Source organism: Martes martes (genome assembly GCF_963455335.1).
Source record: "Martes martes genome assembly, chromosome: 4".
Taxonomy (NCBI): domain Eukaryota; kingdom Metazoa; phylum Chordata; class Mammalia; order Carnivora; family Mustelidae; genus Martes; species Martes martes.
In genome coordinates, this window is record NC_137891.1 from 116,559,565 (window position 1) to 116,582,663 (window position 23,099).

At 42.7% G+C, this 23,099-nt stretch overlaps 1 protein-coding gene and 1 pseudogene across 2 annotated transcripts in view; one reads left to right on the forward strand and one right to left on the reverse strand.

The window, feature by feature from the left end:
* LRRC8C (leucine rich repeat containing 8 VRAC subunit C) overlaps window positions 1-5,206 on the reverse strand; it is a 75,264-nt gene extending 70,058 nt beyond the window's left edge. The window contains exon 1 of the mRNA XM_080800923.1: window positions 4,985-5,206. The gene's annotated coding sequence lies outside the window, so the exon portion shown is untranslated. The remainder of the gene's footprint in view (window positions 1-4,984) is intronic.
* A 5,652-nt stretch (window positions 5,207-10,858) lies between these two features.
* Window positions 10,859-19,181, forward strand: LOC308341673 (palmitoyltransferase ZDHHC6-like; annotated as a pseudogene). The gene is made up of 3 exons: window positions 10,859-10,923; window positions 17,792-18,692; window positions 18,880-19,181. The product of its transcript is annotated as a palmitoyltransferase ZDHHC6-like (transcript).
* The last annotated feature ends 3,918 nt before the right edge of the window (window positions 19,182-23,099 follow it).

The window sequence follows — 23,099 nt, forward strand, 5'->3', positions numbered from 1 at the left end:
CTATCCAATATCATAAAGTGATCCTAAATTCACTCCCAGAACTTGTGAATGTGTCACACTTCAAAGCAGATAGCCCAGATTCTCTATTGAAGAGTTCATTCTCTATTCCTGATAATTAGGAAACTTTCAATATGTTCCTGCCAAACTATCTACCATAAGCAAACCTCTGAGATTATCCTTTTGTCTCTCTGGGCCAGCCCAGGCAGCAAATGAGAATATATTAAGGTACTGGGCGTTTGAGGCCACCCTAGTTCCTCTCCTCTCCTGCCTATCTTGCCTCACAGTGTCTTTCCTATTTCTACACTCCAGGAATACCATCTATCTAGCAGGCCTCAGTCATGTACTGTTGTAGTTGTACTTCATTTCTGTTACCACTTCCATTTTTCCCACCTCTCATATTTGTGGGAAATGGTCTGTGTCTTCTCCCTGTGCTGATTCTCTCATGAAGGTCACTTCTGGTTGCAGTCTGCACTGTGCCATGGTTAGTCCTATTACCAACCAAAGGGGTTTGAAATCCTCCTTGCTCATTACCTCAACCTTCTCTCAAGGTAGGTATTCCTTTCCCTCAGGTAAATCCTATTCCTAATTAAAGAAATCCATCTGGACCACTGGAAATACCAAACTACTCAAATACTGTTGATGGGCTCAGTACTTGCAAAGTTAATGAGTTTTCTATACCACCACAGGAGCCATTTATTAATGAAACATAGCTATCTTATCTGGTCCCGAATGGCCAAGGCTTTAAGAAGTATGGTCTTCCAGGGATGTCTGAGTTGCTTAGTCAGTTAAGCAACAGACTCTTGATTTCAGCTCAGGTCATGATCTCAGGGTTGTGAGACTGAGTCTGGGGTTAGGCTCTGCACTGGGCATGCAGCCTGCTTGGGATTCTCTCTTTCCTCTCTCTCTGTGCCCCACCCACCTTCTCTTTAAAACAAAAAAAAAGATAGAAAAAGAAAAAGAAAAAAAGGCCTTCCAGTAAACGTAATACCAATTAAACTGGTGGAGAAGGGTGGGACAAACACGTCTCAAAATAAAGTGGAAGGTGTCACTAATAATCTTGTGACAGGGACAAATAATTTGGGCCCCTCTCCTAATTACTATAAGGCTCTCCCTCAGTATATCTGACTCATCTTTCAATCAGAAATTAGAAACTATTTATATTTTATACTAAGCAAGAAATATAAAGAAACAGAAAAATTCCCTTGCCCTCAAAGAGTGTACAGACTTACATAGGATATTATCTAGTCAAATAACTAAAACAGTAAAAAAAAAATAATTTTTTTAATTATTAGGAGTATATGGTATCTGAATTATAAGTGAACTGAGAAAGGATTTAAAATGGAAGGTATGTGGGCTCAGGAAGGAGGTAGCATTTAGGCTGGGCCTTGAAGGACATTCAGAGTTTTAGCTAGCAGAGATCTGGTCAGGGGTGAAGTATGTGGTGGGAAGATAGTGGGATTGTCATGGTGCCTTGAGTGATAAGCAAGGCTGAGAAATCAGATGACACAGAAAACAGGAAAGTGCGTTTGCCAAAAATTACAAATTCCAGCTCACTGAAGTATGGCTAATAAAGTTCTAAAAAAAAAAATGCAGAGTGGAGCAAATGAAAAACTATGTAAGGTGAGTAAATGTTTGTAAGTCAGGACTACAAAAAAAGGATGTGATTCAAAAGTTAAAGATGCTAGAGACCAGATTAGACCTTTGTCTAGCCATATGAAGAATGAATCACTGATAGCAATGACTAATCACTATACGTATGTAAAATATAGATGGAGCAAAAGCCAGCAGCAATTTCCTTCAGTACTGGGATTACAGGGGTGCTAATCCCTACCATTTACAGAACACCTAGTAGGTGACAGGAGCTGTCCTTTATATGGATTGTTACATTTAGTCCGGATAATACTCCAACTAAGTAGGTTTTATTAACTCCATTATATGTCGGGAAATGGGCTCAGGAAAGTTCCATGGCAGGAATTAGTGTACACTTCTCCTGGACAGTAAAGCCAAAATCTGATACCAGCTTTTCCCATCTTGAGACCATGCTCTTTTCCCCATGCCAACATAGCCTGATTTATATTTTAAGAGAAATGAAATCCATTCAAAGATACCTTTATAGTCATGTCAACCTCATTGGTTGCAAATATGCTTTCATCAGTGATCTTGGGCTGGAGATACAGCCAGCACTCTAGGGACTGAGTATAAAACCTTGTGAGTGTATTGGAGCCTATGAGATCGTCACTGTCATGTGGATGAGAACAGCTGATGAAAAAAAGTGAAATGTCCATTAGGTTAAGTTCTTAATCTATCATTTAATGGAGAGCAGTGGCACGAAGAGGGGTTTAGGAAATAGATGGCCCTGATTCCAGATGTGAATTCTGCAATATACTAGTTCCGTGGAAAACCCTGGACAGGTGATTCTACTTCTTCAATCTCAGCTTCTTCACAGAGTCATTACAGCAAGCTAACAATACATTTTTGTAGAAAAAAAGATAGGAAGCTTTGGATAAAAAAATACAACAATAAGGCTAAAGACGCTTGGCCTCATTCAGGCATTAAGTTAGCTGTCTTGTCTTGGGCAGGTCACAAACTCTGACCCTCCTTCTTCTGTAAGAAGTTGATGGCACCATCTACTTTAAGGATTTGTTTTATGGGGGCGCCTGGGTAGCTCAGTGGGTTAAAGCCTCTGCCTTCAGCTCAGGTCATAATCTCAGGGTCCTGGGATGGAGCCTAGCATCATCGGGCTCTCTGCTCAGCGGGGAGCCTGTTTCCCTCTCACTCTGCCTAGTTGTGATCTCTCTGTCAAATAAATAAATAAAATCTTAAAAAAAAAAAGAATTTGTTTTATGAATCTGAGTGTAGTGTATGTTAGGTACCTACAGTGCTCGACTATATTACAGCAATGTACCCACCATATTAAATCATTAACACAATGCTTGGCAAAATTGTATAACTTTCCACCCCATCTGTTTTTACACTTGAGCTCTATTATAATGTTACTGGTGACTATAACTTAAAAATACTACAGATTATTGGAAAATCGTAACAGCAATTTGGTAAAAATTAGACACCTTAGGCATTTTAAAAATTGCTAACCTTGTATTGTTTTTAAAAGTTAAAATTTACATAAATGGAAAATTATTCATTCTTTTATACTCCCTCATATTTTTTTTCACTAAAAGCATTTCTTCTAAAAGCATTCCATTAAACAAAGTGCTTAGTCAATCTGAGAAATAAAAGATTAGTACCATTAACAAAGACTTTGATAATTTTATTACTAAGAAAATTGTTAAACATGCTTGCTGTCTCTGATAGCATTGTTGAAGTGGTAGGAACCATCTGTGGTCAATCCATTAAGTGAACCATGAAAAGTAGCCGTCCTTGCAAAGCTGGTCCCCAACTGCCCCTCAAAAGCAAACAAACAAACTGATCTCAACACTGTACTTAAATTAATCACTCCAAAGTAAAGTAAATCAGGGTTACACCCCTGGTCTTTCCTAATTAAGCAATTCAGAAGAAATACAAATATCATAGATTAGAGCTGTATACACCTAATGGGTTATCTATATCCACATGCCCAACACACGGTTTATGAATCTGAGCAAATTTGGGGAAGTTAAATCTACATTTTGGTTTTACACAAATCTTTAAAAAATTTAAAAATGTACACACGTATAAAGTTCCTTGGTTCTAGCGATTTTGCAGTGTTGGGCCAAGCAAGGGGGTTACCATCACTTTGCTTCCTTTCCCATCTAGATAGCATCTTATTGACTTGTCCATGAAGAAGCCTCACGGATGCCTTAGGAAAGCACTCCATACCTGTCCGTAAATGTGCCCGTGGGTCGAACCTCCATTTCTTACATTATAAGAAGTATGTAAATAAAATAAGACTGCCATTTCTTTTATCTATTCCTCCCCCATAAAGCTGCAATAAATAGGGCCACTCAACCCTCCCTTTGCCCAATACCAGCACTCCCACAAATATGACTGGTTCTTATTTTTTACTTTAAGGAGGATGGGGACTTGCAAGTGTTTACCTAACGGGTTTGCTGAGTTTCAAATGTTTAAAAAGAATTTGAAACCAAGTGAAGTTTGATCTTCACACTCTGAAATACCCGTCCTGGGATGTGGGCTAGGTGTCTGTGGTTATTCAGAGCTAGGTACCGGGCGAGCTTTTGAAGGAACTGTAATCTGATGTACACCGGCAGGCGTGGGGTGGGGGAGGGAAGAACTGGCTGGGGAGAAAAGAATGAAATTAGCGTCTACAGGAGCACATCCCAAGGTTCCGGAGTTGCTAACTTCATCCCTAGCCACCTCGCTGCTTGGAACCAGCTGGAAAGGTAAAGACCGGCGACCCTGGGTTTGGGTTGAAGGCGGCAGTCCTGGTCTCAACCGCCGGCCTAGACACCTGGCTTCTGGGGCCCTCCCGACCCGGCTAAACCCTCTCTCCCCTCGGGTCCTGCAAAGGGGCAGGCACCGCGCTCCGGTTCCCGTCGGAGACCATCAAATTCCTCTCCCCCCGAAAGTGCTAACTTCAGGGGCTCGGGGGTACAAAGGGAGAGCAGACCAGAAGGGACAGGCCGTGGGGTCTCACCGGGTTATCAGGTAGGGAAGAAGGACGATCGCCCCGGCCGTGGCCGCCTTTTCTCCTCGTCCTCCACCCTCCAACCCCCCCCCACCCCCCACCAAGTCCGCAGAACCTGCGGCTGCCGCGCGGTGCTCCGCGCCAGGCTGGGGTCCCCGGCCCGGACGCTGGGGCTTGCTTGGGATGGGTGGGGTAGGAGCTGGCGGGTCCCAAAGCCCCAATAGCGGGTGGCTGCAAGGACCAAACACCGGGCAGGCGACCACCTTCCGCCCGCCCGAGAGCGGGAGCAGGCAGGGCGCGAGCGAGGCGGGGCGAGCAGTGGCTCCCGCGCACCTAGCGGACCCAGCCCAGCGGTCCTCGGCGGGCCACCCGTCTCCATCCCTCGGCGGTCCCCGCCCTTACCTCCGGGCGCGAGGGTGCCGGCGGGGAGGGTGCTGGGGAGCTGCGAGCTGTCTCCCGGTCCGGCTCAGCGGCGGCCAGCGACAGCGGGGTCGTCGGCGGGGCCGCTGCTCATGGCGTGGGGCGCCCGGAGCACTGCGGCCGCGGCCACGGCGGCGCCTTCCTCCTCGTCCTCTTCGCGGGCTCCGAGCCGGGACGCAGCTACCGCCCCAGCCCCGCAGCCCTCCTCCCCTCCGCCTCCCCGGCCGCGGACGGAGCCGCCTCCAGCGCCGCCCCGCGCGCAGCCGGGCCAGCGGCAGCCAGCGCCGCCCAGCGCCCGGCCCCGGGGTCGCCGCCGCCGCCGCCGCCCGCCCGCCCCGCGGTCCCAGCCCCGCTGTGACGCAGGCCGCCGTGCCCGGGAACTTCCTCCTCTGCGGAGACCACCCCGCGCCCGGACTGGCCGGCGAGGCTGCCGCTGGCCGCCGGAGGCTTTCCCCTGGATGTGGAAAACGAACCCTCCCGCGCTTCCCGGCGGGGCCGCCCGGGCCTCTGAGGCGGCCACCTGGCGGCCTCTGCCTGGGGAACGGGCTGCGCCTAATACCTCCCCCATCCCTAACAGGGCGCGGAAAACCGAGCCTTCTCTGCGCTCTGCGGCCGCTCCACTGCCGCAGCTCCTCCCCTGGGTGTTAGAGGGGAGCAGCTACCACTAAAAATAGCCCTTCTGGCAACTCCCCTGCAGGACCGGGGTCAGGATGGAGATCATCCCTCCTCCTCATCTCCCGCTCCTCAGGAGAACTGAAGGACCCCATAAGAACACAAAAATGAGGCGGGGCGGGAGTGGGGTGGTAAGGCATTGAGGGAGACGGAGGAGAATGGTTAAAACCAATCTCCCTGGACACCTCAGTCTCCTCTCCAGCAGGAAACCCCATGTTCCCGGACACCGAGAGCTGGGATCCCTCGTCTCTCAGCAACAGGTTCAGAGACGCTGAAATTGAACGCTCCGCCTACAATTGTGAACTGTGCATAAAGGAGTTGACCGTCCTCATCAAAAGCACCTGTTGTTAAGAGTATGGGGGGAGGGGTTCTCCCTATTGATTGATCTGAAGCATGATTTTCTTCTCCACAGTCTCCTACCCAATTTCAGGATGAAAAAGCAAACTATCTTCTTGCAAGCTGACAGCTATTCCTATGGAAAATCTTCTTCCCAGTGAAAAATGTGCAGACATTACTTGGTTATATAAAGTCTCCTGGGATGCCCTCTCAAAGTTAGTTATTCGAAGAGTACTGAAAATGAACCTACTGCTCTGTCCTGGCAGTCAGGAAAAGGCTGATATTCCTAATCGTTTTTCACTAGTTGACTGGTGCTTACAAGCAAGCCTTAAGAAAGCAGGCACCTCCTTTAACCCCGTTTCTAGTTCCAAGTCAAAATGAAAAGACAATTTGTCTAGAGATTGTTCTCTTAAGCTTTCAACTGTTCCCCCCCGCCCCCCCCCCAGCTCGCCGGGCAAACTACCATACTTTTTTCTAATCCAGTATGTTGTGGAAGTCAACCTTAAATCCCCTGACTCCAACACCACCAGCCTTAATTTCCATAGGTCCTCACAAAAATCTAGGGTGGAGCTTTCCTCCTAGATAGCAGGAGGAAAAATTCGTGGAGAGTTCCTGGGGAAAGGGAGAGGTTGGCGTCAGCAATGTGCTAAAATTGCAAGCACCCTGCAAACTACCAGATACTATCTGAGGTAGCTCCCGCTCTTAAGTACCACTCCCCCCCCACCACCATGGTGGATTCAAACGCTCTAATGAGGCAAATACTAAGGGCACAAACCTCCTGTCAGGGGCTTTGTTCTGCAAACCCTTTCTGAGCATCTCTATCCTTCTGTACCATCGCACCCTGACCTCAAATTTACACATCCCTGAAATGCTTCCTCATTACCCAGTGGCAAGGAACTATTAGACTAGACTTTGGACTCAGGTGAATCAGGAATAAATCCCTACTCTTCCTGTGTAAATATAAGGGAGTTACTGCTAATTTTATTTTTCCCCCCATCATCAGCAATATAAGGATAGCACTCTAGGAAGCTGTGTGAATTAGATAACATGCTTAAAGCAGCAAGAACAATGCCAAGCGCTTTGTAAGTACACAATAAATGGTAGCGGTTATGGACTTAATCTACTCTTCATAGACCTGAAAGCAAAAGGACGAGGAATGGCAACAAGGTTTGGAAATGGGATATGAACCCCGAAAGTTGAGTCTCCTGCCTCTGTCTCATGTTTAATTGCAATACTTTTGTCTGGACAGGATCTTTCTTTCTTTCTTTCTAAAGAGGGTGTATTGGGTAGGGCTACATGTAGTCATGAGATTCACATGCATGCTGAAGTCTGAGAGGCACTAGTCTGAAAACCACTGTTATACTGCTTAGGTCACGTCTTCTTATTTTAGAGCATGTACACCCAAAGTCTAGTCACCTTACCTCAGTCAACCTAACTTAAATCAACATCCACACTTATCAAGCCCTTGGAAAACCATCAGGTGAATCCACAGCCGACTCCTGTGAGTGCTGACCTCTGAGGGTCTCAAAGAAGCACCATAGACGCCCAGATCTGTGGGAAAGAAGCACAAAGATACCAGTGAATGGCTGAATCTGCAGATAGTACCAAACCTTATAGATGCTGTTTTTGCCTGTACATACATACCTATAATAAGTTTTTATTTATAAATTAGACATAGTAAGAAGTCAACAGTAATAAAATAAAACAATTATAACAATATACTTTAATAAAGTTATGTAAATATGGCCTTTCTCTCAAAATATCATATTGTATTGTACTCCCCCTTCTTCCTCTTGTGATGATGTGAGGCGATAAAATACCTACGTGACGAGATAAAGTGTTGTGAGTGACATAAGCGTTATGATGTAATGTTAGCCTTCTGACAGTTTGTCAGAGGGAGGATCATCTCCTTCTGGACCACAGTTGACTGGGTATCTGAAAACATGGAAAGCAAAACCTCAGATAAGGGGGGACTGCTATATGAGGCTTATTCCCTGACTTCGAGGTATTCACAGAGCTTGAGAGACAGAATCGGGCAGCCCATGAGTCAGAGTAAACAGTTTCAGACTAAATGTGATTGCTTTTCAGAGTGAGGACAGGGCACTATACCTCGGTGAACTATGTATATAGACCCACCATCTTCACCTTTCACTCACCCAATTCTTTTTAGACCAAAATTTGACATTCTCAATGGGCTTTCAAGAGTGAGTTCCCACACCAAGACTCCACACAGTTACAAGTTCACCGTGCACTGGTTGGCAGTAGAGAGCTGAAGTGGATCCTTCTGGGCAGTGTGGGGGCGTAGTAACAGATTTGGGGTAATACGGATCTGGGCTCAAGTCCTCAGTCCACTCTTACTATGTGGCCCTGACCTTCTTAATCTTTGAACCCCAGTTTCTCCATCTGTCTATTCGAACATCAGTACCTACTTTTTTTAAGGTTCTGATGAGACTTAGAAAGAGTACGGAAGTGGTAATTATATTGTTTTGCTGTTAGCTACAGTAAAATGTAGGCTGGGCTATAGCATTCCATGAAGGCATAGTTCAAAAGTCGCTTTCTCTGTGAAGCTTCTACAGGCTCCAGGCGAGTGTAATTATCTGTTCTTTGTGTTCCCCCAGCACTTACCATGATGTGGTACTATTTGTCTTTTTGCATTTTTGTTTCACTACTGTACTTTTTTTTTTTTTCCATCTGTATGTCAACACCTAGCACAGAGCTTGGAATTAAATGTTGAAAGAATGCATTTTTTAAATTTTCAGAAATTTTTTTACTGGTTCTGACTGGTAATTTGTATTAAACGTCAGGCTCTAGAATGCGAAATCCTCTAGCTCATAGAATTTATACTGACGTTATGTATTATGTATATGCATGTGCTTAAACCTTGCTTTTTCAGTGCTGGGCCTGTTCTTAAAGACCAACCTGCTACGCTTGTTTTGTTTTATATTTGATGTCAGTTGATCCTGCCTAGTAATAGTGAAAGTAAAATCTAAATTCTAAACCAAAACCACCAGCAGGGTTTAACCCAGCATTCTCTACCCACCCTATGCACATCTGTTCCCCGGAGCGGTTCTGAGCTTTTGTGGGAAGATCCTGAGCTAACAGAAAGCATTGTTGTTTTAAGTTTCAGCTCTCTATAACACTGTTGCAACAATTAGTTTCTGAATTAATGGCTGCCAGTTAAAATCCACCTTTAGCAATAGTTTTGAAATCCCTGACTCTGTGCCATAAAAAATGCTAAGACTGGGAGAATAAAACATCCCCTAGAAAATGTCGTGTGAGCAGGAAGTTGCCCAAGAGGTAATGTGGTCAAATGTGGTCTTGACCCTAAAATGGCAGTTGAATGTGTGCCAGAGGAGAGGCTGTTGGTGCTGAGGATTTAAAAATAAAATACTACAAAATTATGGGCCAAATTCTTCTAAAATCAGTCTTGTTTATTTACCACCACTCCCCCAACACCCACCCACCGCCAACACACACAGACACATAAGATTGAAGTGGTCGGCCCCACTAATCTGTGATATAGTTTGGAAATAATAATAATAAACACTTGCTAGGTACATACTGTGTGCTAGGTACTAGCTTTATACGTATTGTCTGATTTATTTACCCTTGCTATCCAGGCAGTGTTATTTCCTCCTACTGACAGAGGAGGAAACTGAGGCACATTATAAGCAAGTCACTAATCAGAGGTCAGATGACCACTGAGTAGAAGAATTAGGATTTGGGCCCAGGCAAGTCCAATTTCAGAGTTCTTGTGTTTAACCACTGCTCAATCAGATGGGAAATGAGTATTTGAAAATTGAATACATCAAGTATATTCAGTAAGGTACTTTTCAAGGAGTTTTTGAAATGGCATTAGTTTGTGCTTTTCCCAATTGCCTACTCACATCCCAAATGTGTCTTCATGAGGAGATTTTTTCAGCTTACTCTAACTGAAAAGCATTTCATGACTGAAAACAAATTTCTTTTTTTTTTTTATTTAAAAATGTCTTTTTTAAAAAAATTTTTTAAATTTATTTATTTGTTAGAGAGAGAGAGCGAGCACAGGCAGACAGAGTGGTAGGCAGAGGCAGAGGGAGAAGCAGGCTCCCCGCCGAGCAAGGAGCCCGATGTGGGACTCGATCCCAGGACGCTGGGATCATGACCTGAGCCGAAGGCAGCCGCTTAACCAACTGAGCCACCCAGGCGTCCCTGAAAACAAATTTCTTAAGGAAAGATCATAAAGTGTCTGTGGCTTTGAGTTTAGGCAATATGAAATATACCAGGTAGAGAAACTCATTCTTAGAATTAGTATTCATATGGGCCAGTGATAAGTAAGTAACTTTCATGTAATACATATATGATAAAAGTTTACAGTAAAAAATGAGTTTGACATTCTAAATGGTGGCTATTCTTTTTGCATCTGAATCTCACTGTTATAATTATAATATTAAATAATACCTTCCTGCTACTATTTATGAAGCACGTGCAGCCACTGCTCAAAGAACCTTACATGTGTGAACTCATTAATTAAATCTGAAACAACTAGCTTTAGCCATGCAGTGAATTATTCTGAAGGTAATGAAACATCCTTAAGGGGTTTGGAACATCCTTATTTCTTAAAACAGAACAAAACACTAAGCTGTACCTCCTACAGAAGGTAACTCAATTTTCCCAGGACTCCACATTTGCAGTTTTTTAACTCTATATCTTATTATGCGTATAGAATGTACCATGGAATATCTCAGATCACAGCTTAACACTGACTTGCTTCAAATTTTAGTGACATCTGCCCTGACAAAGCACCTAATTTCAAGCCTAAGGAATTGCTTCTTCCCTTTCACTAAGAAGCTGCTTGCTCCCTGAGGCATGGCTATCGATGGCTCCAGAAACCTTACCAGGGTAGTGAAATTGAAGATTCTCTTGTTACTCACGTAAACATGACTCTCTTTGGAAAATTATCATGAGGACACCCAGGGTGACTCAGTTAATCACTCCACTCTTGATTTTGGCTCAGGGCATGATCTCAGGGTTGTGAGATCAAGCTCTGTGTCGGGCTCTGTGCTGACTTTGGAGTCTGCTTGAAATTCTCTCCCTCCCTCTCCCTCTGCTCCTCCCCCCACTTATGGGCTCTTCCTCCCTTTCACTCTCTAAAATAAATAAATAAATAAATAAATAAATAAATAAATAAAATCTTAAAAAAAAAAAGGAAAACAATCATGAAAGGTGCTTTGTATACTTAGAAAATGTTAAAAACCACTCCCAGATGATCTCTCCTTAAAGCCATCACCCATACTGATGATATGATGCATTTTCCTGAGTTCATTTATTAATTTCCTGAATTTACCCATGTTCTTTACCTCTCTGGGAAAAAAAGAAAACAAAATCAAAACAAAAAACTAAGAAAGCCTGGTTTTCCTTCTCAGTATCAATGATAGCGTTCATTAATGGTCATTTTTATCGCTATTAGTGAAGAGAGCATAAATCAGGATTAATGAGACCTAGATTCCAGGTGTGGTTCTGCCATTAACTAACTCTGGGACTTGGGACAGGTCTCTTGATGTCTTTGCATCCTCGGTCTCCTTATTTGCACTGAAGGGGTTGGAATAGGTAATTTCTTAGGGCTTATTCAGTGCCAAAACTTTTCAGATCTATCTTAAAATGATACATATTTATCCTCCCTAGATTTTGGTCAGTAATGGATATAATCACCAACATTTGATCAAGGAAAGGGGAAGGCCCCCCATTGCTTTAATCCATAGGAAATCTGCCTGGAGCATGGCAGACCCATCAGGCAACATCTTCCCTAAGCACTGTTGTCATTCACCATCTATGGCCAGTGAGCTAGGGCCATTCCTCTGCTGAGGCATTTCCAAGCAGCTCTCCTTAGAACTCTCTCCTTTGAGCTTCTGGAGAAATAGGGGGCCCTTGGTCAAATTCCCTTGGAAGATACTATCTCCCTTTTGGAGATTCACAATGTGTGTTAACACGCTTAGGACTCTGAGTAGTCCTGAGTTAAAAATACTTGTTTAATTTTGCTGACCCTAGCATTTCTCTAACTTTATTTGATAATGGAGCTGTTTCCTTTGTCACAACTACCAACATTCCAGGAAGAACAAAATCTCTCAGAATAGAACATTTGAACTGTTATTCCAGAGTTGAAGACTACAGAACCTTTGTGTGACCTTTTTTCTTTGGAAAGTGCAGGAAATTATCAGCCCTATTAATTCATTTAATGAATGCTTACCAAGATAAGCCCTCTGGGTAGATGTTTTCCATAGTTACTTTCTTTCCAAACATCAGCCCTAAATAGAGTGCCTTTCATCTCTATAATAGGACAAAGAGCACCCATTCTCAACAGTAAGTGTGGCCTTCCTCCTTTACACTGAGGAATATTTCCTTGCCTTTACATTTTCTTATTAGTCCCTGGGTTCTTTGACACCTTTTAGAAATCTGAAACCGGTATAAGACAAACACAAACATTCTGAGTACTTAAAGGGCTGGCGTGGAATAGTTTATCTATTAATGTCTTGGAAGACAGTTCTCCATCGGTTTCTAGTATTTTCACACATCTTATGAACAAGGCACTGCCCATCTTGTAAGTAAGGCCCTTTCTTCTAGACTATAAAATTCAGGGATACTTACAGAGTGAACAGCCTTTGAAGATAAAGAAAATGTCTCCCTCTGGAGCAAAAGGCAATCAAACCTACTGTCCAGTATAATAATGTTTCTCTTCAGAGGAAGAGGCAGTCGTACTCACACTTGTTATAAAACATTCACATTCCCTAAGCTCATGGTTCCTTTCCTATAGCACAACCTATTACTGTCTTGGGACCCCAGTAACTGACACAAAAATGCTAATACTCCTATAGCACAACCTATTACTGTATTGGGACTCCAGTTACCAACACAAAAATGCTAATACTCTGGCTTCTGCTTTTGCTGAGTAATGAATGAACTTTCATCTGATCCAGGAGTTTCCTGTCTTCTATCACCATCCAAGAAACTGTGACAGCCATTTTTTTTTTTTTTTTTTTTTTTTTTTAGCTTGCAAGGGATAAAGTCTCAGATCCTCCACAGTTCTGACAATAACTGGCTTTTCCCTCCCCCTATGAATTGGACATTGGTAGAATAAGTTTATATCCTTAGGTGTTCTCACTCCCCGAATCATCCCCAGTCTTGTGACTATTCTCTTCTCTGACTGTTTCTCTAGGCCTGTTGCAGCATTTATGGTTGTTTCTCCTTGTTTCTGAGGTCCTTTCAGTAGAGGGCTATTAGAAGTGATGTGCTCTGATCATGGAATTTCAAAGAAAGACACCAGGAATTCTGCTCAGCATGATAACATTTCATTAAAATGATTAGAAATTATTTTACATGTGATCTCATTTTTCAAAAGAAATTGAAAAATTAATCCTCAATGAAAAGGAAGTACCATCTTATAGTAAAGAATGGACCCGTGTGTGTGTGTGTGTGTGTGTGTGTGTGTGTGTGTGTGTGAACGCAGGGCTGGGTGTGGGGAGGGGGTGTCAGGGAAACTTCCGAGTTAATTGCACTGATTGCTTCCAAAAACAATGTAGAAAAAGACTTGAGTTCAGATAAGATAAATTGCTTCACGTGACTGAAGGGAGGATTATTTTACCACAACATGAAAACAATCATGGCCTTCTTTAGTAGACTGAAAACATCCCGATTTTCTTGAACGTCCTCAATATTCTTCAGCTTATAAAATGCTCCTGACAATAGCCTGATCTGATGTCATTTCACATTAACTGTTGAGTTCATTGGCTAAACCAGAAGTCAAAATTGTGCTTTCTGTAACAACGCTTCCGATCAGCTGCTTTGAAACCATCAGAAAATGTTTGCAGGGACTTTAGAAATTGGTTTGGAAACCCAGTCTAGAAATCATAAGTAGTAGTCTGATAATGTGCTACAGTGATCTGAATGCCACAGATAGGGTGTAAAGTAAGCTTTGTTTAATACTCTATACCAGGCACCATTTAAGCATTTCACATGTATTATTTCACTCAACCCATGTAACAATACCATAAAATAGGTACTGTCACTGTCCCCATTTCACAGATGGAAAGGATGGGGCACAGATGGGTAATGTCATTTGCCTAAGGTCACGCGGCTAGTAAGTGGCAGAGCCAAAAACAGAATCCAGGCAACCTGACTCCAAAGCCTACACTCTTACAACTCCCTTTTTACTTTATAACATCACAATGTTTTAAACTGCTGGAAAAGTGCTTTTTCCCCCTTAGAATGCTTAAAAGAAACCAACATCAATTTTCTTACTTCTTCCGATTTTTATCTCTAGATTATTATCTTCTCAGATATAATGCTTCATTTTTCTATGAGGAATATACCTCAGGACCACTAAGGGTGAATTATGTCTGTCATCAGCCCATGTGGACAGAGAAAGGAGATATGTAGCCCGTTTGAGTAGGGAGACACTCCAGTTAAGCCACCTTGAAACCTTCCATGTAAGATTTTGATTTGTCTTGAATTCCTAACATGAAAAATCTTTTAACAATCTAAAAAACTATAGATTTAATAATATAAAAGAGAGTTTTCTCTTTAAGTCTGTATTGAGAGAAGAAGAAAAAAGCAACAATATATTAAAGGTTATCAGTTCTTTACTTGGGCAAGCTTTAATCTTTCATAATCAGGAGTGGTAGGTAATACCAAATCAACCACAACTGCCACCGTCCCCAGATAGGCACATTGTGACTCTGTTTAGACCAGCAATCACATCACAATGCTTTTCCTCAAATCAGACTGGCCCCTTATCCCCTCCAATCTCCCAAGGAGCATGGAGGTGGGAAGACTAGGGGACTTTGGCACGCTTGAAGGGGAAAGGAATTTTCAAAATCTTGGAGGACTGCTTCTTAGAATGGTGAGGACAGCCTTTATAGATTGCTGCCCAGCCTCTGAAATTCCAAAATATTTCTGAAAACTAGCGATAGCATAGTTAGGCAGAACTCTCTGCACAATTAGATCTGTTCAGCGTTCTGAAGACAAACGGCATGGTACAAATTTCAAATGTGAGAGGGAGATGCACTTCTGTGCGCCCTGCCAACATTTTCAGAGGAAAATGAGGGAGTCAGCATGGTCTTTGCGGAGCAACTTTTGTGGAGATTTTTTCCCTCTTCCTGTCAAGGCCTTGAAAAGCCAAGAGCTGAGTGGAGATTCCTGCCTGTCTGCTTCTGATATATAGAGTGAAGCTAGAGGCTCAAGAGAAGCACAGATGAATCTATCTTCCAATCTTTCTGGGACCCCAAGCAGCTGCACAGAAGTATTGTAATTCCTTAACTAAAAGGATTTGCATTTATCTCAATTTTAACTGGCACTGCTTAAAAAAAAACAAACAAAAAAACCCCCAAACAAACAAAAAACCCATAGAACTGAATTCTTACAAACACAATTTTTTTTGGCAAAATCAAGATCCCAAATGTTACAGTTGGATTACTCTGAGGGAACCCCGCCATCAAATTTGCATGTGCCTTCAGTGGCTTCACAGCTCTTCACCACCTCCTTGATTCTGTGTGTATCTTTACTCCCCCTTCTAATTTCCCTCACTTTTCTTCTCTCCTCTTTCTCCTCCCCTCCAAACTGCATTGGTCTTTAAATGCCCTATCCAAATCCTAGCTCTGTGAAGTGTTTCTAACACTTTATTTTCTGAAAACTCTTATAGTAATTAATCGTTTTTTTAGCTTCCACAGCTGCGAAAACTTAAGATAGGTTGCTTAGCTTCTCTGAGCCTCAGTTTCTCCATAGATAAATGGGGATAATTACAGTACTTTATAGTGTGTTGAGAGGATGAGGCGATTTAATATGTGCGCCTGATCATAAATATGCAATGTGTCAATTTTTATTAATATTCAACAGTTAATTATATCTTCTCTTTTTTGACACTTTGTATTTTTTTTTGTTTTCCACATAGTTGAGGTTCAAAACTTATTGATTTAATTATTTTAACATTCAATCAAAGGGGGAGTATTTCCTTCACATTTTAAAAAAAAAATCACATCTAAAAAAATAAATTAAAAAAAATTTTTAAAATATAAATAAATAAATAAATAAATTTTAAAAATTAAAAAATAAAAAATTATGTAAAAAAATAAATCACATATTTAAAAAACAAAAAAATAAAAAATAAATAAACTGCTCTGTTGAGCAGCGTCTGACTCTTGATCTCAGCTCAGTTCTCTGTCTGAGGGTCGTGAGTTCAAGCCCCATGTTGGGCTTTATGCTGGGTGAGGAGTCTACTTAAAAAAAATTTATAAACTGATAAACATGAAGAACTGCCAGCTGCCAGTTTTCTTAAAAGCCAAAATCTTGCAGCTTGATATATAATTTTTTTAAAAAAAGTAAACATAATAAGTGGGATGCCTGGGTGGCTCAGTTGGTTAAGCGGCTGCCTTCGGCTCAGGTCATGATCCCAGCGTCCTGGGATCGAGTCCCACATCGGGCTCTTTGCTCAGCTGGAAGCCTGCTTCTCCCTCTGCCTCTGCCTACCACTCTGTCTGCCTGTGCTCGCTCGCTCTCTCTCTCTAACAAATAAATAAATTAAAAAAAAAAAAAAGTAAACATAATAAGTGCTTATCGCAGGAATAAAGTACTTTTTTATACTTTTTTTCTATTTCAACATATCACCCATGATACATAAAAAAAACCATTAGTTCTGTTCCCCCAACTGAAACCCATGAAATTATTTTTTTGATAAATTCTTATGTAAAATACTATGTTGCAGAACTTCTGTGAATATAAGTGATTCAGTGTCTTTTGTTAATGTTATGGAAAAAAAGTGTATTCACTGAATATTTTGAAATATTGCTTTAATTGTTTACCGAAATCTGCATGCAGGAAGAAATAGCCAGTTTTAACATATCAATGTTACAGGTTCTTGTACCTGATTTCCACAGGGGTGCATTCCAACATTCCCCCCCAAGCCACTTCAGGAATTTGTGATCTGCAGGGGGAGGGAGGGCCTTGTGCGCCAAAGAGAACACATTTCAAAAGTCCGTTTGAAGTGTAAAAACTGACCATGTTAATTTTGAAACAGAAATAGTTCAGCCATTTGAAGACAAGAGGAGTCAACATTTTTGTTCAGAAGAATAATGGAATTATGGCATTAAAAACCAGGACAGAGGTGCTGAAGTTTGCTCAGAGCTAAAATATTAAGATCTTTTCTGCTAGTTGAATTTTCAATGTTTAGAACACAAAGCTCTGTGAATCACAAAGGAGCTAGTTTATCAGTATTACTTGGATTTCTTTAGAAAGTAGTTTAATCCTTCAACTAGTCTTCTCTAGTCTTCACATAGTAGTTTGTAATGGAGACAAAACTTTGAATTGGGGAGCGAACTGGTGGGGAGACGAGATTGGCTGGGGCAGTTTCCACATTCTGCCCTCTTGCAACAAGGATTTGCTTTTGGCTTGCACTGGTCTGAGGTACCCAGATGGAGTTATCTGGGAAGGGGAAAACTTGTTCCAGGTGGAGCAGGAAATGCAATGGCTGAGGGGCAGGCACCAGGGACCAGAGATTGGGTTTCAAGTCAAGATCCTGGACTCCTCTGGTCAGGATAAAGAGCTCTGTGCATGCTAAAAGTGAAAATGGCATAATCTCTGTTAACATCCCATAGTTTGAAGGCATGATAATGAAGGAACACACATGGATTTGTGGCACATGGAAAATGTGTGCGCAGGAAAAGGAGACCTATGATTTTCTAAACGTAGGACATTCATTCTTTCCCACCAAGATGGCTACATTCTGCTTGGTTATCAAATCTGAACATTTCTAAGGAGAAGACTGGGTTCCTGGAGTCCCATCAGAGCCCTTGGGGATATAGCAACACATTCTACCATGGCCATGATTGACCCTGCATTGTGGTCCTGGTCTTTGCATATCACTGGAAGAAGTGTGACTTTATTTCATCATGTTGATGAGTTAGAAATTATAAAATTCTTTTTAATTACTCCAGTGCTATGTTTATGGGTTCTGGGTTTGCCCCTTTGGGGTGGAAACCAGAAAATTCTCAGGATAGTAAAGCCCACCAAGCATATAAGGCACTATGATTGCGTCACTGCAGAAGGTCTAACAGGTGTGTGATAAAGATGTACCATTGGTCTCCTTAGATGAACAACTGCTATGGTTCCCAAAATCATGCTTCCTCCACACTGTTTCTCCTTCAGCACCCCTGGGTTGCATTCATGCTGCCTTCATTTTTGCTATGACTATGTTTACACAGCTTTATAGTTGGCTCTCCTTTGGGAGAAATATGCTGAAGATTGATATGAATGCAGCTTGGAGAGAACCTCTCCAAGGATCCTCTCCAATTATTCCCTTCGAGTTAGCAGCATTTGCGGTCACCTTGTTAGCATTGGGATTAGCTTTAGGAATAACCATCGCTGTTGGGATGTTATTTTGTAACCAGATGAAAATAATTTTCACAAACAAAACTTCTGTTGAATCCTAGATTGAAGAAAAGGCTAAAGATCGAATTCAATATTACCAACTAGATGAGGTTTTACCTTATGATATGGGAAGTAGATGGAAGAACTTTAAATGGGTATTTACATGGTCAGGGTCCCTGAAGGAGATGGGCTAGAGTGGCCAATTACAGAAGGCTGTCACCAGTAGAACTTAACAGTAGAACAATTGAGACAAAAAACAGATAAAAGAGTCAGAATTGGGGGAGCCTGGGTCGCTCAGCCGGTTAAGCATCAGACCTGTGATTTCCACTCAGGTCATGTTCTCAGGGTCATGAGACTGAGCCCCAGGTTGGGCTCTGCATAGGGTGTGGAGGCTGATTAAGATTCTTTCTCCTTCCCCGCCATGGACTCTAAGGGAAAAAAAAAAAAAAAAAAAAGGAAGAAGAAGAAGCATTCAGTATAAAGCAATAGAAGATTCTAGTGGTACTTGCTATCCTTTGACTAAAGGAATCAAAAGGAATGAAAACCTTCTTCACAAGCCCCTTTACTGAAGAGCTTCAAATAAAGATATAGAAAAGGGAGTTCTTTTCAGCCATGAGATGGTTATGATACTGATTGCTTAGAGGTAAAATTCTTGATGATTCCTTTGATAGAAGGTGTTTCAAGAATAAGAGTCCGTTTTTCTAGAAAGTGTGTGGAGAAGTAGCTGTGTGATGCTGAAATAGATCAAGCCCCAGAGAGTGAGAAGAACAGTAGATAGCGCGCAGTTAAAGTAAAATTGTTCTTTAAGCTCTCTCCATCACACAAAAATTATACATCTTACTAAAGAATTATGCAGTGAACCTACTCTGATCAAGGCGTGTTTTTTTTTTTCCTCAAAGGTGCCCTAGTGCCATGATCTAAATATTTTTATTACCATTTTGAAATGGGAGAAGCCATTCTGCTTATGCCTTTGATTTCCTGCTCCTCTTTGCCATCCTTCCTCACCCCAAAAGGAAAAACACGTTACAAAATTTAAGTCCATTGCATTGTCCCTGGGATTATTTTTGTGTGGTTGCACACTATGGACAACACCTGCAAATATAGTGATGCTTTTACCCGTTTCCCCAGCTGACATTTCTTCTTTTTTATTCTAAATACTACAGAACTTAGTATGTTAGGTTCAACATAAGCTTAAATTTTATTACCTGTCTTTTAATAATGCAGATTTTTATCAAATCTAACAAAGATTGATGGATGTTCTGTAGAAACAAAAAACAAAAAAAATTGCGAGTTGAAATCTTCCTTCAAAACCTCTCTCAAATGCCTCCAAAATTTTCTTTTTCCACTTGTACCCCCTAGGTTAGCTCTCATCGCTTTATGGGTACACGGGGGCTACTGGCTCCTTCCTAGTCTCTTGTCTTCACTTCATGCAGACCACCCTCCATGCAATCATCTATCTTCCAAAAGTATAGCTCTCAGCATGTATATTATGAGCAGCCCATAGTAGCTGCTCAGTAAATCACTTGCTTTAAGTGATTCCACATTGCCCAAAGGAAAAAGCTTAAACTCAAAGCCCTAATGTTTTGTAAATAATAATAAGAGACTATGATATAATAAAGAATATATTTGGCCTTTGCCCCCGGTTCCTGGTAAAAGAGCTCCTAAAACTCTTGGAATTTCCCGAATGATAGAAGTGTCTTTGTTAAGCTAATGAGATGACTCATCAGCCTGGGCCTTCAGATAGCTTCAGGATGGGGGTTGGACATCAGAGAGGCCAGCCATGTGATTAGAGTGTTGCAGTTTTGGCCCAGCCTCACATGGGGTGAGGGAAAGTTGTAGGGACGAGGAGTTGGAGAGGGGCGAGTTTGAGATCAGTCATGTCTTCATAATGAAACCCCAGTAAAAACTCTGACTTCAAGGCTCATTGGAGCTTCCCAGTTGGTGAACTCACAGAAGTGCCTGGAGGGTGACACATTCTCTCTCAGTCCATGGGGAGAGGGCGCATAAGCTGAGTTCTGTCCTAGGCTCTCCTCATTTGGCTCTTCTTGAGTTGTAACCTTTCAAATACCACTGTAATAAGTATAGCATTTTCTTGAGTTCTATGCGTCATTCTGGTGAATTATCAAACCTGAAGAAGTCACGGAACCCTCACATTGGGCAGTTGGGCAGAAGTTTTGGTGGCCCGGGGACTCCCTGAAACTTGTGACTATCATCTAATGGGAGGGCAGTCCTGTGGAGGGCTCTGCCCTGAACTTGTGGAGTCTGCACCAACTCCAGATAGTCGGTGTCAGAACTGGGTTGGGTAGAAACAAAATCCAGTATTAAGTAGCTATTACTGGAATCTACAGAAATAGACCATGGCACCAGAGCATGACTTTGGATATCATAGTTGTAATGGAAAGATTGATTTACTAAAAGACTCCTGGGACCACAAAATGATAATACCACTTCCTGTGCTCTGGGTTAAGCAGAACCCGTAAGTTAGGTTGGCCTCATGCTAAGGAACCATGCCTGTGAGTCATTTGAAGAAAGAAGAATCAAAATATTTTGACTAGCCTAGGGGAAGGCATTTGAAATGCATTATGATCTATGGTCTTGATTACATGGATGGGTCCTACCAATGGCTTATTTTGACAAAGACAACATAAGTGTCCTTTTCCACTTAGTTTCTCTGAGGAACATTCCACTTTGGCAAGACAACTGAGCCTGGCTGACAAGTTATAAGTCAATGGGTATGTTCCGTGTGAAGATCTGGAGTCTTCTGGGCTGTCTACATCCTAGTAGCACTTCTGAGAAGAATCGAGCTGCTGGTGCTGGTGAGCGTGGTTATGGCAAGAGAGAGGCCACTGTCTATTTGTTGCTCGCCAAGGTATCTGTTTCCAATTTTGGCAGTAAAACATGGAGGCAGAGGGAAAGAAAAGAGAAGGTCCGATGCACTGCACCCCTCTTGCCTACCAGATTCCATATGAGTGCTTTGACTTGAGTTAGCTGATTTTATCCTCATAACCTCCCTGGGGAGGAGGAGGAGGTTTGATCATCCCACCTCACGGAGACCCAAACTGTGTCTGTGAGTTTCTGGAGGTCTCCCAGCTCGTAAATTAGAGAAGAAGCAGGAGAATTCAGCGCTGTCTGAATCCAAATCTAACCCCCCCATTCTCTGTTACAGATGACGTGTCAGTTTTGGGCCGCACCCTGGCAGGCTCGACTTACACTCTGGGTGAAGAAAGCAGAGAAATGTTACCTTTTCCCTTTCAGTTTAGTCTAGAGTATGCTCCTGAACCAATTTCCCCCAGACCCCAGACAAGCCAGAGATTGCCACTGGCAAAACAATACTGACATCTTTTGCAGTCTTTTCTCTCAGCATTCTCTCACTGAGGTAAATTGGTGCTAATTCTGGGCAGGCGGAAACGAGTCCTCCTCACAGCCTCCTGGAGACATTGCTGGCACAGCCTCCCAGGGCATACTTGGCCGTGTTTCCAGAGTGCTCCCCCCATTCCCCTGAATTAGCTCCAACTACTTGCAAGTAGCAAACAGTGACTCTTCCAGCAAGAATCCTTGATGGTGCATCCCTCTGACTGCCAGAAGATTCTCTAGAAGGCTCGAAACATGCTGAAACCACCCTGGGAGGTTGAGGCTAGAGGACCTACATTATCAAGAGTCTATGAGTCATTAGCAGGTGCCTTTGTAGCATGGTTGGCCAGGCCCTGACACTTGGGGGTCTGGAGTGTAGCACCAGACCCTGGTAGTGGACGCTCAAAGGACACTTTGAGACACACAAGACCTGCTGACCTTCTTGGTGTTACTTGGCCACCAGCACAGCAGCAGCCTAGGACAGTGTCTTACCTGTCCAAAATTTTGAACAGCCCTGGGGGTTGGAGCCTGGGCTGCAGGCAGAGGGTCACCACTTACCAGAGAATGAACACCTTGAACTGAACAAATTCTTCCTCCCATTTCCTAAGTTTCCCCAGCAGTTGATTTCCCATGGAAACAAGCAGAAATCTGTTTTAGTCATCTGGCATTTTTTTAGTTCCCTAATTTGTATGAGAACCTGGAGATATCGACATATGGTACATTCATTACCCCAGAAAGCTACAGCTGAAAGAAAAATCGTTAAAGCCAGTCTTAAAACTGGAAAGCTTCGGCATGTGCCTTCAAATGACTTTCTCTAATCTCAGAGATTGTCCAAAATGCTTCCAAAATCATTGTTTCTATTGCAACTCCGTGCTTCCAGCAAGATACACATTTGAACCTTGGTGTGTGCCTCTCCCCCAGAGCAGCTGCCCCCTTTACCTCCTGACCCAGATGGAGAGAGTGGAAGGTGCGCCAGCCGAGTCCCGGGTGTGACCCTTGCACTCACGAGTCCTGCGATCTCGGGCTAAAACAGAGCTCCCGGGCCTCATTTTCCTCACCGTGAAAATGTCATTCAGTCGCCTACCAAATATTTACTGAACATCTATTTCATGGCAGGCACTGTTCTAAGCACTGGGAAGGAAACAGTGAATAAAATAGCATTCCCACCTCTGTGCAGTTTAAATTCCTTGTGGGGGAGAGACACAAATGAGTAAAAGGCATAATACATTAGCTGGCAATAGGGGTCATGGATTAACACAGAACAGGGCAAGGGAGTATTTGTGCAGGATGATTGCAAATGAGAAATACACTGGGGTAGGAAGTCCTCCTGAGAGAGGAGGCCACT